The 13590-nt window shown below is 54.1% G+C and overlaps 1 long non-coding RNA gene across 3 annotated transcripts in view; it reads left to right on the top strand.

Annotated features, from left to right (window-relative positions):
- LOC114008720 (uncharacterized) overlaps window positions 1-2265 on the top strand; it is a 6807-nt gene extending 4542 nt beyond the window's left edge. Inside the window, exons 1-2 of one of the 3 annotated variants that reach the window (XR_003550229.1) lie at window positions 18-588; window positions 799-2265. This is a non-coding gene — a long non-coding RNA (uncharacterized LOC114008720). Of the gene's footprint in view, window positions 1-17; window positions 589-798 lie in introns of those variants that run through there. The other 2 variants (XR_003550231.1, XR_003550230.1) reach the window with 2 other exon arrangements.
- Window positions 2266-13590: the final 11325 nt, after the last annotated feature.

Here is a 13590-nt window from a genome sequence, read left to right as displayed (position 1 = left end):
TCCCCCCCCCCTGCCAGCACAGCTGCGCCTCTCACCGGCCAGTCCCGGGACTGGGCGCTTAGACCGGGCTTTCTCCATAATCCGTGCTCAGGGAGGCGGGCGGGGAGCTGGGGGAGCTCCTGCCTGTGCTGCGCGGGCTGCCCCTCCTCCCCTCAGCTCGGCAACGGCGTCGGGTGCCCATCTGCCGTGTTGGAGCACTTGGGCAGAGCCTGCAGCTCCGCTCTCCCAGGTCCAGATGGCCACCCAGTCCTCCCCCACCCTCCCTCTGCCCTCACCCTGCCCCACTCAGAGCACGGGGCCTGGACAAAGCCGGCGGCCTCCCAGACGTCTCCCTGCTTGCTGATTGCTGCCAGAGGACAGGTAGAGGGTCCCCGGTTGTCACGGAGACCAGGCCTGCCCATCCTCCCGCAGCCTTCAGGCGGGGAGGGAGGCAGATGGCTGGGTGGGAGAGTGGAAAACGCACAGCTATCCGGATACAGCAGGTGCACACAGGAACACACATGCACGCGTGCCTCGGGCCTGTGGTGCTGTGGTAGCTTATTGTGCAAGACGGAGGGTGACCGGTGTGCAGGTGGACGCAGGGCCTGTGTGAGTGAGCGGGCTACCCCCTAGTGTGGGGTGGGCCTTGTGTGGTAGGGGGTGGGGTGTGGGTTTAGGAAACGTGTCCCCGAGAGCATGAACGCGAGAGTGAGTGTGTGCATGTGTGTGCCTGTGCGTGCACGTGTGTGAATGTGGGAGAGTAGAGGGAGAGCTGTGAGGCCTTGGTCCCCAGCAGCCTGTCCCCTCTCTACCCTACAGGCAGGCCAGCTGGTGCTCCCAACTCCCACCCCCTGGTAGTGGAATCCCAGGGCCAGGAGAGAGCTGTAAGTGGTCTGTCTGTCCCTCTAGCTGCCCCCCCATGACCCTGTCAGCTGACCGATCCTCAGGTCGCTGCTCAGAGGTGGGCTTGGCACGATAGACCCCAGGTGGACTGTGGAGTCCTACCCCTCTCTTGGGACTGGAAGCTCCTGGTCAGGGTTATAACTCCCCCTTGAGCCGGGAGCCTCTCTCTAGGGTACGTCCTGAGTCCCCCCTTAAATCAGAGGTTTCCTGAGTACAGGGCCTGTGTCTTCACATTCTTGCTGGAATAGGGGTCCCAAATAGAATCGCACTCTTCTCAAGCCCACAGGGACCGTGCTCCAGGATAGACTACATGTTAAGTCACCAAACAAGTCTCAATAAGTTTCTAAACTTTAAATCACCCGAAGTATCTTCTCTGACCACAGCGGAATAAAACTAGAAACCACAGAAAGAAAATGAAAATTCACAAGTACATGGAAATTGAACATGACACTCTTGATCAGCCAATGCATTGCACGAAGAAGAAATCGCAGGGAAATAAGAAAATGAGAAAATACTTTTGAGACGATGAAAGCAAAAACAGCAAACTAAAACTCCCAGGATTGAATCAAAGCCATGCCTAGAGAGAAATTTAAGCTCTAAATGCTTATGTTATAAAAGATCTCAAATCGATAAACCAACTTTGCACTTTAAGAAACTGGAAAAAGAAGAACAAACAAAACCCAAAGCAAACAGAAGAAATAAAATACTAAAGATTAGAGTGCAGGTGAACAAAATAAAGAATAGAAAAACAACAGAAAAAAAAAATCAATGAAACCGAGAGGTGATTCTTTGAAAATATCAATGAAATTGACACACCTTTAACTGGATTGACTATGAAAAAGGGAAACAGAATTCAACTTTAAGCTCAGAAATGAAATTGGGGCCATTTCTACTGACTTTACAAAAATAAAAGATTATAAGCCAAGAAACTATTCATAGATAATGGAAGTGAAATCTACAAATGCCTAAAAAGACATACACTACCAAAATTGACCCAGGAAGAAATAGAAAATCTCAACAGACCTAAAGAAGCGAAATGATTCAATAAAGGATCAAAAATGTCCCAACAAAGAAAAGCCCAAGATGAGGTGAATTCATTGGTGATTCCATTTAAAAAAGAATCGGTGCCAATCTTTCTCAAATTCTTACACAAAAATAAATGAAGAAATGTTCTAATTCATTCTACGAGGCCAGGATTACCCTGATGTGAAGTCTAAAGACATCACAAGAAAAGAAAACCGTAGGCCAATATTCATGACAAACAGATGATTAGATTCGAAATCATTGCTGTATTTATAATTGAGTGAGTGTGTGTGGTGGCGAGAGATGCTGCAAATTAGTACTTTATAGAACTATTTATTAAACATGTTTTTCAACATCTGAGTCAACCTGGAACTTCTCAGTTATACAGTGGGTCCCGATGCACCTAGATTCAGCTGCGGTGAGATTGTTTAAAGCTTCCTTTCACAGCACTGAAACCTTCCGAGTTGTCTACTGGCCTGATTTTTGTTTTCGATGTAAAATGGTCAGTGAGACAGCTTTAGAGTCACTGTATAAATAAGGAAATACTTAGAACTCGAGTTATTTAACTTGGCCACGTCTTCTAAGGCAGCGATTCAGATCATATCGATATTCCCCATCTTTTAGGCCATTTCTGATTTTTGCGGAAGAAAAACTTCAGAAAGAATAGAGTGAAAATTTTTTTCTGTTGAAATGATTTTACTGGAAAATTTCGAGTACAGAAACATTTGAAAACCACTATGGCCAATCCTGAAGAAATGAACATACAAACAACGTCGCAAATTCTGAAATGTTTGTGAAATTGAGTTTTTAGACTATTTACCAAGCATCCTTTTAGTTAAGGTTATTTCACACTCCCTTTCATATCTGTTGCTTCATGTGAAAGAACTTTTCAAAATTAAAATCAATTTTTAACATGTTCTTTAATCAACTGTGAGCAAGGGTCGACGGGCATCCGGCGTTACCGGATGGAACATGAATTTGAGAAGATCAGTTCTGCTGTTGCCATTCGCAGGCTCGCAGAAGCTGTTTGTCACTTTTGCCATAACAGACTAATATGCAGACGTAAGGTTCTTTTCCTGTTTTCAAAAACACATTAATACAATGAAAAAGTGTTAACCCATTACTACGTTCCTTTTCTGTACTTTTATTTATTTATTTATTTATTGAGAGGTTTTTGCTATAGGACACGTGCACTCGCCAGACAGACAGAGAGAGACATAGAGACAGAAAGCGAGAAATCACCCCATAGGGGGGATGGTCACGCCGCAATCCCTTCTCCTCCATTCTCCTCCCGGGATCTTGGGCACACATGCACACGCGCCTGACGTGAGTTCAAGTCACTGGGTCCAGGACTCGAACCGCGGTCGACTACATGGGAGTCCAACAACATAGCCATTACGCTAATTGGTGGTCCCGTTCTATACTTTTATTTTTAAATTTCTTATTGGCATGAGTATTTGAGGGGACTTCAAACCATTTGTGGAAAATACAATTAAAATATGAGTTTACTTTGGGGGCTGCAGGTGGCATGGTGGTTAAAGGCGCTGGACACCCAAATGGCCAACCGCAGTTCAAGTCCCGGATCTGGTTGCTTGCTTTCTCACTTTCCCTCTCTCTCTGTCTCTCTCTAATCAAACTGGAAAGTAATATAGTTAAAATAATCCTTTTTAAAATATGAGTTTATTTTGGAGCAAAAAAACATTTTTGTGATCCATGCATAGTTTTTTCATAATAGACATTTTCTATAAACTTTTTGAAGGCCTGGTGTGTATTTACATAAAGTTCAACAAAACAACTTGTTCACTGTCTGCATTTTTTTAATCCAGACATTTGTATTATTTTTTTCTTTCTTTCTCTCTTTCTCTCTTTCTTTCTCTTTCTTTCTTTCTTTCTCTCTTTCTTTCTTTCTTTCTCTCTCTCTCTCTCTCTCTCTCTCTCTCTCTCTCTCTCTTTCTTTCTTTCTTTCTTTCTTTCTTTCTTTCTTTCTTTCTTTTAATGTTTTGCTATTTGGAGTCTACACTCACCAAAGACAGAGAGACGAAAAGTGAGAAGGGATCCCTTAGGGGGATGTCCTGGCCACAATCCCTCCTCCTCTGTTCTCCTCTAGGACTTTGGGCATGCACACACGCGCCTGGCGTGTCTGTCAAGCTGCCAGGTCCAGGACTGGAACCACAGTCGGCCCTGTGGGATTCAGCCACCTTGACCACTACGCCATCTACTGGCCTGTACTAATTTTGTTGCACCATATGACTGACTGTAAGCTCGCTGTGTGGGGTGGGGGAGCTGAGCCCCTCTGGGTGTCGGATGCCCGCGGAGGTCTCGGTCTCTCAGTCTCCATCCCTGTTCTATCATGCTCCCGGCCTGCCTCACTCCTTCAGGGTAACACTGGCCTGGCCCCACGGGGCACCCCAGCCCACTCTGTGTTCCAGTTTTCCTTCTCCTGGGCCTGGCTGCTTCCTCTGCCGCAGCCAGCAGGGAGGCAGACCAGGAGCTGCAGGAGGGAGCCTGGCGTGTTAATTGGTGCTGACGAATTCCACAGCCTCCCTCCTGCATGGCTGGGGAGGTGGCTGCTGCGAACAATGGTGGGTTTTGCACTTGGAATACTGACACAGAGCTGTGGCTCCTCAGGCCCTCAGGGCCCTCGGTCCCTGCCAGAATGAGCAGGGGCAGGAAAGGAGGATGCGGCTGATGACAGAAATAGCCAGGCCCCTCTGTGAGCCCGCTCGGGCTAGCTCTGGATGACGCCTTCCTGTGAGACGCCTTCCCAGCCAGAAGCAGACGCTGTGCTGAGCCCTGCACTGGGTGCCCGTCCCTGCGCCTGGCCCTGGACAGACTGCCCTGTGAGCTGGCTATTCCCACCTGCTCGGGGAGGGACTGGGGCCTGGAGAAACTAATTCAGCCAAGGTCAAACAGCCAGGGCACAGCAGAGCAGGATCTGGACTCACCTGAGGGGATTCTAGAGCCTTCTAGAGCCTTCCAGAGCATCCTCCTTGAAGGGACAGACCCTCACCCCCAGTTTAAAATCAGGTCCTAATTCTGTGGGTACCAAAGAGGTGTGTGCATGGGAGCCAGCCCCTCCCTCCCCTCCAGTCTCAGGTCGCACCGCAGGGAGGGGACACTGGGTGGACGCTGTGGCCCCAGACGGTGAGTTCCTGCCCTCAGCATCCTTTGTGCTGGAGGGCCACATGCTCTGGCCTTTCCCACCCTCTCCTGGGAGCTGGGGGTGAAGGCTTATCCTGGGAGGGGAGGGAGCTGACTGCCAGGTGGCCCTGGGCTGAGTTCAGACTGAGATGGCCCTCAGGCCAGGTGGGACAGTCAGGGAAGCCGGAGGACCAGGAAGCTGTCCTGCTCTCCCTGGCGCTGAGGCCTGTCTCAGCCAGGACTAGGGACATTCTTTCTGTCCCCTCGGGAAGGGCGGGCTTGTGTGCAAACGTCTTGGCGCTTCATGGTGCCACTGCAGGAAGAGCCCAGGCTGGGGCCCGCCTCTGCAGCTGCTTCTCAGAATGCCTGTGGGCTGCAAGGCTCAGAGCCTCAGTTTCCTCCTTTGTAAAATACGGCCCCACCCAGGCTGCGGAGATAACAGCGAGACCCTGGACCTAAAGCAGATCCGATCGCCTTTCCCTCCTCGATCCCGGGTCTCCGTTTCTTAGGACGGCAGAAAACACTTCATCGGGACTGTGTCCTTTGTGAGCTGAGGGCAAAGGAAGAGAAGAGGCACGGTGTCTGGTGGTGGAATTCATGCCCAGGCCACAGAAGGGTGTTGGGACGGCAGCCCAGGAGGTCTCGTCTTCCGGGAGCTGCTTGAGAGCGTGGAAGCCAATCCCCGCGCTATCCTGACTGCCTCCTCTGCAGCAGCTACAAAGCCCCCTCCCACTCTGCCCTGGCCCTCGGGCCTCTGCTCCTCCCACTCCCGGTGCTGGGGTCTCCCTACTACCTCAACGTGACAGGTCCCTAAGACCCACGCGCCGTGAATAGTAACAGCGTGGCTGCCTCGTCCCAGGGCAGGACATGAACACAGCTGGGAACAGCATGCTCGACAATGAAGAACAGCACAGCTGCTCCCTGGACCCGGACAGGGAAGGCAGTTCTCAGACCCTGCAGACAACCTCCTGCCCCCGAATGAATGGTAAACAGATACCTCAGTGCACCTTCTCGCCTCGTTTTTCTAAACCTTCATTGATTCCTCAATCGCAGGGCCTCACAGGGGCCGGGAGTTTTATATCCCATGTTAAAGTCAAGTGTTTGTGCATGCGTGGGCCGCACCGTGATCTTGGGCATTGGGAAAGTCATGACATATCGTTCTACGTTTTTCTATGGGAAAGGTGTCGCGGCTGTGTCGATGGCCTAGTATCTGCTCAGAGCCCTGCACAGCTAAGGGTGGCTGTGAACTGGATTTCGGGGTACATGGGAGCAAGGAGTGACCTTGGCAACTGCCTGCTGCAGAGGTTGCTGTTTGCAAGTGATAGGAGACGGGAAGGCAGTGGCAGGTGCCTGGGGTGTCTAGCCCAGACGTGGTCAGTGGTGGGACTCGGGCGGAGAGGTGAGTGTGGCCAGAGTGTGGCAGGGGCTCCTCTAGGAGAGGGCTCTCTGCTGAGCTCTGGAAGAGCATGACAGAGCATTCTGTCTGGAGACATAGACCTGGGAGCCCTTCAGGAGGCACCTAGGGAGGTTCTGCCTGGCTGTCAGCGGATCCCTGAGACCTCCGTCCAGGTCTCTAGGCCCCACCGTGCTCTCCGAACTGAGGAGCATCTCTGTGAGGGGCCGTCCTGCAGGCCCCCACTGCGTGTCTTCCATAATGGTACCCAGAGCCGCTAAGACTGCATGCAACGTCAAGCCAAAGCAGGTCTCTCGCTGGAGCTGTTGCAGGCTTCCTGCCCCACCTCCCTGCCACGCTTAAGCTCCTGTCTGCAGTGGGAAGATTTGAAAAGCCTCCTGTGCACATACGGAAGCCCAGGTTAAAATGCAACCTTGTCAGGACCAGCAGTTGGCATAATGGCTATGTCGTTGAACTCCCATGTAGTCGACCGCGGTTCACGTTCTGGACCCAGTGGCTTAAACTCATGCCGGGCATGTGTGCGTGCGTGCCCAAGATCCCAAGAGGAGAATGGAGGAGAAGGGATTGCGGTGTGGCCATCCCCTCTGGCCTCTAGGGGAGGGCTCTCTGCTGAGCTCTGGAAGAGCATGACAGAGCATTCTGTCTGGAGACATAGACCTGGGAGCCCTTCAGGAGGCACCTAGGGAGGTTCTGCCTGGCTGTCAGCGGATCCCTGAGACCTCCGTCCAGGTCTCTAGGCCCCACCGTGCTCTCCGAACTGAGGAGCATCTCTGTGAGGGGCCGTCCTGCAGGCCCCCACTGCGTGTCTTCCATAATGGTACCCAGAGCCGCTAAGACTGCATGCAACGTCAAGCCAAAGCAGGTCTCTCGCTGGAGCTGTTGCAGGCTTCCTGCCCCACCTCCCTGCCACGCTTAAGCTCCTGTCTGCAGTGGGAAGATTTGAAAAGCCTCCTGTGCACATACGGAAGCCCAGGTTAAAATGCAACCTTGTCAGGACCAGCAGTTGGCATAATGGCTATGTCGTTGAACTCCCATGTAGTCGACCGCGGTTCACGTTCTGGACCCAGTGGCTTAAACTCATGCCGGGCATGTGTGCGTGCGTGCCCAAGATCCCAAGAGGAGAATGGAGGAGAAGGGATTGCGGTGTGGCCATCCCCTCTGGGGGGGTGATTTCTTGATTTCTGTCTCTCTGTCTCTCTCTGTCTTTCCGGCGAACGCATGTGCCCTTCAGCAAAAACCTCTCTCTCAAAAAATAAAAAAGCAACCTTGTTACCAGGGAGATGGAGGTGCAAATGACTGCAAGGCTGTTTGGCATGGCTTACCTGACAGGGCACTTGCCACACCTTAGAGGGCTTATAGACAGCCCACCTGACTCCCAGACTGGGCTTTCTGGTCAGTCAGCTCTAACGGCACCCCGGGGTCTGCACTTCTAACCAGCATCAGCTGCAATGGGGCCCACACTTTGAGAACCACTGACCACCGTGGGCCGCCCGGTAGCGTGGTGTTACAGGGCTGGATCCCACACGGCCTACTCCGTGGCTGGACTCCAGGACCCAGTAGCTTGAGAAACCGTCAGGCTTGTGTGTGTGCATGCCCAAAATCTCCAGAGGAGAGACGGAGAAGGGAATACAGTGTGGTCATCCCTCTGGGGAGTGATCGCTCTCCCTTCCTCTCTGTCTCTCTCTGGTGAGCACACACACCCTGTAACAGGCAGACCTAAAAAGTTTAGGTCCAAAAGAACCCAAGGCTGCCCAGTCTTAAGTGGCTCCACCCAAGAGACCACTGGCGCCCTCTGCTGGCGACGGGCAGCACGCCAGGCTTTTTCCCTCATTCTGTGCTGACAGCTCTGAGGCAGGCGGGCCTCTGCACCAGGCTGTAGGTGAGCCAGCCGTGGTTCTGCGAGGCTGAGACTTTGGTAAGACACGTTCTCAGATGCGGCAAAGCTTGGGCTGAAGCCTAGGTCTCCTGATTCCCCCTCTGCACCCTTGAAGAGCACAGGGAGAGGTTTTAGACTGGCAGAGAGAGGAGGATGGGTGGAAGGTGGGGTTCTGCCCCAGGGAGGGAGGAGGCCCTTGAGACAGGAGGGAACTGGGAAGATGCCCGGGTTGAAAATGCAGTGAAGGGGGTGGCAGCAGATGGTGTAATGGCTACGTCACTGGACTCCCACGTGGCCGACTGCGGTTCGAGTCCAGACCCAGTGGCTTGAAACTCATGCTGGGTGCATGTGTGCCCCAAGTTCTGAGAGGAGAGGAGAAGGGATTGCAATGTGGCCATCCCCCCGGGGGGTGATTTCTCCCTTTCTGTCTCTCTGTCTCTGTCTCTCTGGCGAGTGCATGTGCCCTATACCAAAAACCTCCCTAAAAAGAGCCGTAAAGGGGAGGTCAGAACGAAGCCTCCCCATAGCTCACTCCAAGACCCTTACCGCGAACACAGGAGATGAGCTGAGGACAGGGGGCTGAAGGGAGGCGTGGGCCAAGCACCCCGTGCTGGGTTGGTGCCTCCTGGCAGTGAGCAAGCTCTTGCTCCCACTGACCTGGCTTCACTCTGGTGAGAGGGCTGTTGTTAGAGAGCCACGCCGCACCCCTGTCCCACGCGTGGCTCCCCTTCTGCTTCTCTGCCCGTGTCCGACGCCACAGGAGCCCTTCCCAGGGCCACCAGAGGCAGCTGCAGCATCATGGACTTCCCAGCCTGCAGAACTTCTTTTCTTTTAAACTACGCAGGGTCGGGTCAGCAAGGGGCATGGTGGTTAAGGCACTGGACTCCACATGGCTGGCTGCAGTTCGAGTCTTGGACCTGGTAGCTTAGAACTCGTGCTGGGGATGTGTGCACGTGTGCCCAGCATCCAGAGAGGAGAGTGGAGGACAGGGGATTGAGATGTGGCCATCCCCAGTGGAGGGTGATTTCTCACTCTCTCTCTGTCTCTCCATGTCTCTGGAGAACGCATACACTCTATAGCAAAAATGTCTTTGAAAAGAAAGAAAATGAAAGGGAAAGAAAGAAAAAGAAAGGAAGGAAGGAAGAGAAGGAAAGAAAGAAAGAAAGAAAGAGAGAAAGAAAGACAGACAAGAGAAAGAAAGAACGAAAAGAGAAAGGAAGAAAAAAAAATTGCCGAGTGTGTGTGCGTGTCCAAAATCCTGAAAGGAGAATGGAGAAGTGATTGTGGCAGGGTCGTTCCCTCAGAGGGTGATTTCTCACTTTTTCTCTATTTCCCTCTCTCTCTCTCTCTTTTTTTTTTTTTTTTTGAGAGGTTTTTGCTATAGGGCGCGTGCACTCATCAGAAAGACAGAGACAGACAACGAGACAGAAAACGAGAAATCACCCCCTCGGGGGATGGTCACACCACAATCCCTTCTCCTCCATTCTCCTCTCAGGATCTTGGGCATGCACGCACACGCGCCCGGTGTGAGTTTAAGCCACCAGGTTCGGGACTTGAGCCGCTGTCAACTACATAGGAGTCCAGTGACATAGCCGTTACTCTATCTGCAGTTCCCTCTCTTCGATGAGCTCTGTGGCAAAAGTTATATATATATACACACTAGCCAGTCTCAGGTACTCTGTCACAGAACAGAAAATGAGCTACAGTAACAGGGTTTGGGGGTGAACGCAGACGTGCAGGAAGCCACAGGTAAGGAGACATGAAGCACAAAAAGGGGGAGGACGGAGACTCTGGTGGGAGATCTAGGAGCAGAACTGAGTGATGTGGTAGCGGCGAGGGTGACGAGAAAGAGACAGAGGAGAAATATCTCCAGGGCAGGGGCAGGACGCAAGCCGGCCGAGCGCGGCACCGCGGTGCGCTGGGGTGACCAGGAGCCAGCCTGGTCTGTCTTCCTGCAGCTTGTCCAGCAGGCCGTCGAGCACACAAACAGGAAACGTCAAAACTGCCCACGTGCAGAGCAGAGGAGGCTACGGCGCTGTGGGGATTGGCCCAGAGACTAGGCACCCACACCATCCGAGTCCTAACCCAGGAAGGGTCCCGGAGCAGGCGACACCAAGCGAAGTGTGAGGACAAGTCGGCGAGGTGCCGAGGCTGCGAACAGGAGTGGGGGACAGGGAACCTGAAAATGAGGGGTGGGGCAGGACTCAGAGGGCCCAGTGGGGTCTCATCCTGAGGGCAGTGGGAGCCTCAATGGGCCCTGAGCAGGCAGGTCTGCGTGTGCTCGAGTGGGGGTGCATGGGCTGTAGAGGAGCTCGCTGGCTCAAACCAGGAGGCAGGAGGCCAGTCAGAGCGGCCCGAGCGAGAGACAGCGCTGAGCTGGGCGCCACCGGAGGTGCGGGGAGGGGACACCACAGTCACTGTCGGTGTGGCTCAGAAAGCTGAGGTCCCGAGGGTGACCGGAGCGTGGACAAGGCAGTCAGTGAGGACTGGGAGAGCACCCCCTCTTCGGGAGCCCCCTTTGGCCCCCAGCTACAGTGCAGCACCCCCGTGGTCTGGAACGGGGGGGCTGCATCTGTGGGCCTTCCTTTCCTAGAAGACCGCACGCTTCCTTGGGCGAGGACCAAGCCCTCCCCACCCTGTACCCAACCCAGAGCCTGGCCAAACGCCAAGCTACTGAACACACTGGGCAGGGCGGAGCCCGCGTCGAGGGGCCCTGGTGCCTCCCGTGCAGAGCTGAGACGTGGGCCCATGCTACAGGAGCCCACAGCAGCCCAAGGGACTGGTGGGCCGTTATCCAGCCTCTCCTAGGAGTCAACGTTGTGATCGAAAGAGAGGGAGGGTAGCCCGCAGGTGGTGGAGAGGTTAAGGCAGCTGGATCCCACATGGCTGAGTGTGTGGTTCAAGTCCCAGACGTGACAGCTTGAAAATCACACTTGGGAGCGTGTATATGCGTGCCCAGAAGCCTGAGCGGGAAATGCAATGTAGCCATCCCCTTGGGGGTGATTCCCCCACCCCGTATCTCTAGCGAGTGCATGCACCCTGTAGCAAACTAAAGAGAAAGAGACACAGAGAGCTTCTGGGCCCTTAGACAGAGCCAAGAGCGAACACACGTCATTACAACTGTAGCAGTGTGAAGCAGGCCACGGTGGAGGCAGCGTCAGGAGATCTGCACGGAGGACAGGACCTTCAAGCTGGGCTTTGGGAGGTGGATAGGAGTTGCCGAGCTGAGAAAGGGGGGTAAAGTGCATTCGGCTGAGGGAGGAGCTTGCTCCAAAGCACCAGGCCTGAGAGTAGAGAAGAGGATAGAGTGACCGCAGCGAACGCTTCCTAATGCCAGAGGTGTGTGCACCTGTCAGAGAGACAGGAAGAGAGGAGAGAGGAAGGAGGGGGGGAGAGAGAGAACAGGGCATGGTCACCCCGCAATCCCGTGTCCATGTCTCTGTCCTGTCAGCATTCGGAGCTCACGCTCTACGTATTTTCAAGCTGCCAGGGCCAGGGTTTGAACCTCAGTCATCCATGTGCGAGCAGCTCCCTTAACTGCTAGGCTACAGGGCTGACTGCAAACTCTAATTTACTCCACGCTCTGGGGACTTGCCACTTTGCGAAGCTGAGGGTTCTGCTCTGCCCATTCGGAAACCCCACCCTGGGGTGAAAGAAGGCACTGCCTGGGGGCAGCTGTCCAACCGCGGGATGAGGACCCATGGAGCTCCTGCACACGGCCCCCCAGCAGTAATTCTGTGCACAGCCCAGAGGTCTCTGGGGAGGGGACCCCCCCAGCCCTGGGCCTCCGGAATGACACTGAAACACTCCTTCGGGCTGGCCTTGTCTCTCCCGAGTCTCACTGCTCGTCCTTACTCTACTCTCTGCTCCTAGGATCTCCCTCCAGTGAAATCACCTGCCGGTCCACCTCGCCACAAGCGCCTTGGGAAACCCTTGGTTGTAAAGCAGAGTTCTAGAGACCGCACAGGCCCTGCCCTGGATGCGTCTACACTGCCTGTGAGCCGCGCTGCTCCGAGGAGAACTGATTCTGACTTGGGTCGTGCTGTACCCTGGAGCTGCTGGGGGCTGAGGAACCTTTCTCGGGCTCTACTTTGGGGGGACTGAGAGACCGTTCTCAGGCTCTACTTTGGGGGGGCTGAGGGACCATTCTTGGGCTCTACTTTGGGGGAATCCACACCAACACAGGCCATGTAGCTGCAGACCAAGATGGCGGAGGTGTGGGGTGTTGGCAGCTGCACACCAGCAAGTGCATGCGTTTCTGAGTGTCATGGGCCAAGCCCGTGACCGAGTACAGGGGATGCAGACTTCTTCCAGGGGCCTTGGCTCTGCCAGGCCTGCCTCTGACCAGAGAGATGTGACAGAGGGCGAGCCAGCACACGTCTCAGGGACATTCCCTTCCTGCCTTCGGAGCAGGTCACGGGCGTGGGGCAGCAGACTGATGTTCCTAATTGCGGTGGCTCAGGCTAATATGAAGGCTCTGTCTTATACACAGACCCCACAGCGGTCGGCAGGGACGGTGCCCAGAGGCATGCTGGGTAGCTGGGGATGGCCATCTGGGGTTTGGAACATGCATGCGAGACAGAATGGACAAGTCATGGCCACAGGCAGGAGGGGACTGATGTTTCTGATGGCTCCCAGCGGGTCCTGAGTCCCAGCCCCTGTCTGGAGGCAATTCCTGAGGCCGGACAGCTCAGCAATGGTGTGCTATCCTGCGCCTAATTAAATGTTTTCTGCTGAAGCCGGTGGGCTATTGTGCCTGACATGAAATGTGGAGGACCTACTGTGTGCCTAGAGGTGCACAGTACTAGAAGGCCTGCCCTGGTACTCAGAGGCTCGCCGTCTACACCAGCAGACACTCAGGAAAGTGACCAGGCACTCAGGACGCAATGCACCAGGGGACAGCTGGCAGAGCAGTGGCAGAGAGGTGGGTGCTGAAGAATGAGGGCAGGGGGGCCAGCAGTTAGCGTCATGGCTATGTCGCTGGACTCCCATGTAGTCGACTGCGGTTCGCGTCCCAGACCTGGTGGCTTAAAACTCACGCTGGGCGAGTGTGTGTGCGTGCCCAAGATCCCGAGAGGAGAAAAGAGAAAGGATTGTGGCGTGGCCATGCCCCTGGGGGGTGATTTCTCACTTTCTGTCTCTCTGTCTCTCTCTGTCTGTCTGGCGAGCGTGCACGCCCTGTAGCAAAAAAAAAAAAAAAAAAAAAAAAAAAAAAAAAAAAAAAAGAGGGCAGGAAGGTTGGGCAAAGGCCCCA

This window comes from Tupaia chinensis, unplaced genomic scaffold (genome assembly GCF_000334495.1).
Source record: "Tupaia chinensis unplaced genomic scaffold, TupChi_1.0 Scaffold000377_2, whole genome shotgun sequence".
Lineage (NCBI taxonomy): Eukaryota > Metazoa > Chordata > Mammalia > Scandentia > Tupaiidae > Tupaia > Tupaia belangeri.
Note: the sequence above shows the minus strand (reverse complement) of the source record. Positions and strands in the feature narration are given on the sequence as shown.